This window comes from Chaetura pelagica, unplaced genomic scaffold, assembly GCF_000747805.2.
Source record: "Chaetura pelagica isolate M959 unplaced genomic scaffold, ChaPel_1.0 scaffold286, whole genome shotgun sequence".
Lineage (NCBI taxonomy): Eukaryota > Metazoa > Chordata > Aves > Apodiformes > Apodidae > Chaetura > Chaetura pelagica.
Genome location: NW_009953573.1, coordinates 444,368 through 448,090, shown reverse-complemented (window position 1 = coordinate 448,090; position 3,723 = coordinate 444,368).

The window sequence follows — 3,723 nt, the reverse complement described above, 5'->3', positions numbered from 1 at the left end:
CTGCCGCCACAGGGCAGCTCATCCATCTGGCCCCAGCAGTGTGAAGGCAACTGGCAGGGAAGCTGGGATAAGCTGCTTCAGCTCCTCAGCACCTGCCTGTCTCCAATTCTGCTCCCTGATGGGCCCTGGGCATGTCCCCCTTGCTAGCCTCCTGAGAGCAGCTCAGGGATGGAGATATCTGTCCTGTGGGCACTGTCCTCTGCTGCAGGGGTGTTCAGCTTGCTGCTTGGCCCCCACAGCCACACGGTACAGACTGGACATGCTGGAGAGTCACAGAATCATAGAACATACTGAGCTGGAAGGGACCCATCAGGATCATTGAGTCCAACTCCTGTCCCTGGCACCCCAAGAATCACCTCATGCCTGAAAGCATCATCCAAACACTTTTTGAACTCAGGCAGGCTTGGTGCTGTGACCACTGCCTGGGGAGCTTGTTGCTGTGCTCAACCACCCTCTGTGGGAAAAACCTTTTGCTGATATCCAAACTAAACCTCCCCTGATTCAGCTTCCTGCCATTTCCCCCAGTCCTGTCACTGCTCACATGAGTGAAGAGATCAGGACCTGCCCCATCTCTTCCCCTGGTGAGGGACCACAGACTGCCATGAGGTCACCACTCAGCCTCCTTTTCTCCAAGCTAAACAATCCCAGCAACTTCAGCCACTCCTCATAAGTCATTCCCATCCAGACCCTTCCCCATCCTCGTGGCTCTCCTCTGGACACTTCTCCAATAGCTTGATGTCCTCTTTATATCGTGGTGCCCAAAACTGCAGGCAGTGCTCAAGGTGAGGACACACCAGAGCAGAGTAGAGCAGGATAATCACCTCCCTCAACTGGCTGGCAAGGCTCTGCTTGATGCACCCCAGGACAGGGTTGGCCCTCCTGGCTGCCAGGAGGCACTGCTGGCTCATCTGCAGTTGCCATCAACGAGGACTCCCAGGTTCCTCTCCACTTGCTGCTCTCCAACCACTTGTTCTCTAGTCTGTACTGACCACCAGGGCTGCCCCATCCCAGGTGCAGAATCTGGCACTTGCCCTTGTTAAACTTTGTGTGGTTGGTGACTGCCCATCTCTCCAACTTGTCGAGGTCTCTCTGCAGGGCCTGCCTGCCCTCAAGGGAGTCAACAGCTCCTCCCACTTTTGTATAATCAGCAAACTTGCTTAGAATTCCTTCAAGTCCTGCATCCAAGTCATTGATGAAGATGTTGAAGAGGACAGGGCCTGGCATGGAGCCCTGTGGGACCTCACTAGTGACCAGTCATCAGCCTGATGTGCCCCTGGTCACTGTCACTCTTTGTGCTTGACCTGTGAGCCAGTTGCTCCCCCATCATATGGTTTGCTTGTCCAGCTGTGTGCTGGGCACTTTGTCCAGGAGGATCCTGTGGGAGACAGTATCAAAAGCCTTGCTGAACTCCAGAAATTTACATCCACTGGCTTCCCTTGATCAACTAGGTGAGTTACCTTGTCATAAAAAGCACTTATGTTTGACAAGCAGGACTTTCCCCTTGTGAGGCCATGCTGGCTGTGACTGATGACTGCCTTGTCCTCCAGGTGTTTTTCAAACCCTCCTAGAATAATCTTGTCCATAATTTTACCAGGCACTGAAGTTAGACTGATTGGCCTGCAGTTTCCAGGGTCCTCCTTCTTGCCTTTATTGAATATTGGAACAACATGGGCCAGTTTCCAGTCAACTAGGAACTCTCCAGATTCCCAGGACCTCCCAAAAATCATCACAAGAGGCTCAATGATAACGTCAGCAGCTCTTTGAGGATGTTTGGACGGATCCTATCAGGCCCTGAATATTGGAACAACATGGGCCAGTTTCCAGTCAACTAGGAACTCTCCAGATTCCCAGGACCTCCCAAAAATCATCACAAGAGGCTCAATGATAACGTCAGCAGCTCTTTGAGGATGTTTGGACGGATCCTATCAGGCCCTATGGATTTGTAGGAATCTAACTGTAGCAGCAGGTCCCAGACAGGTTCAGGATAAACTAAGAGTTGATCCTTGTTGCAGTCATGGTCCTCCAGTTCTGGCCATTGAGGCCCCCTTTGCCCATCATCAGTGTTGAAGACAGAGGAAAAGAATGCATGACATCTCCCTGCTGTGTCTATATCCCTGTTAGTAAGGTGACTATCCTTATCCTGTGAAGGACCCATGTTGTTTCTACATTGCCTTTTGCTGTTAATGTAAAAAACTCTTTTGATTGTCCCCCACAGTTCTGGCCAGTTTCAGCTCCAGTTGATCTTTGGCCTCTTGAATTTTCTCCCTACAGTGGTTAGCAGTGTCTCCTCTTCCCACATCACCTGACCCAGCTCCCACCTTCCTTTTTTGCCTGATCCGCAAGAGCAGATCCCTGTTCAGCCAAGTGGGTCTCTGTCTCCTCTGCTTGATTTCTGACATGCTGGGATCACCTGTGCCCCTAGGGGATGATGTTTAAAGAGTGACCAGCACTCATGAACCCCAGCACCTGCAAAAATATTTTCCCAGGTGACTTGACTCAGAAGCTCCTGAGTAGCCTGCAGTCTGCTCTCCCCATGTTCAGTGCTGAAGCTTTGTTGGCGGTTTTCCTCTTGTCAACAGAGATTTTGAACTCAATCACCTTATGGCCAGGGGCAGTGCACTGCTATGGTCACGGGCCATGGCCTTGGACAACCCACAGGGTCACCAGCCCCTCAAGTGTCAGTGGCTCTGGCAGGAGCATCCAGCTCACAGCTGGCCTGCACTGGCTCCTGTTCAATGGTGTCATCCCTCCACCCAGCACAACTCCAAGATGGGAGCAGGTGAAGCCATGGAGGTGTTTGAGTGATGCCAACCATGTGGGAAAAAAACCCCTGGAGGCAGTGGTTCACCTCCATCCTCCCTGTCCCAAACCAACTTACCACATGCCAGACCAGGCTGAAAACATCCTTGATGGACACTGGGGGACTGGAGGGTTTGGTCTGGGGACCACACAAGGCTGTCATTGACACCTCTGCAGGTAGGCATTGACCTCCTCAGTGCCCAGCATAACGTGGCCTCGTCAGCAGGAGGTGGCTGGGACAAGGTGTGGGGTGGTGGCTGTGCTCAGCACCTGCATGTCATGCCCAGCAGCACCCGCACCCTCAGCTTCATGCGGGGGGCCCTGCGGCCTGCCCAGCCCTCCCCGTGGTGCTCCCGTGTTGTCCGCTAGCGGGGACCTGCAGTGGAGGGTCACAAGGACATCATGCCCCGTCCTGTGCAGGAACGGGGAGAGCTCCACTAGGGTGGCTGCGAGCCTCTGCCATCCGCACCTGGGGACAGAGGGGCTGGGTGACAGGCAACGGCTCAGGGAAAGGAAGGGCAAGAAAGCAGGAAGAGGCCGGGGGGAATGCGTGGAACCAGGGTGGTCCAGGGGCTGGCAAGGGGATCAGGTCGGGACCGGAGCTATGCCGGGATGGACTGCACCCATGTACCGAGCTCCATTGAGCTGCCCCAGCCTGTGCTGGGCTGCCCCGGCCCCTCCCGCGGACCGGCAGCACCCACCGCGAAGGACCCCTCTATGTACAGCCCTAGTACAGCCCCATACAGCCCCGGTGCACTCCAGTACGGCTCTGCACAGCTCCGGTACAGCCCAGTATAGCCCCGTACAGCCCGGCGCAGTCTCGTACCGCCCAGCAGAGCCCGGTATAGCCCAGCACAGCTCCGCTCGCAGGCGGGAGCGGGGCCGCCGGCCCGGCAGGGGGCAGCAGGGACCGGGGGGTGACGG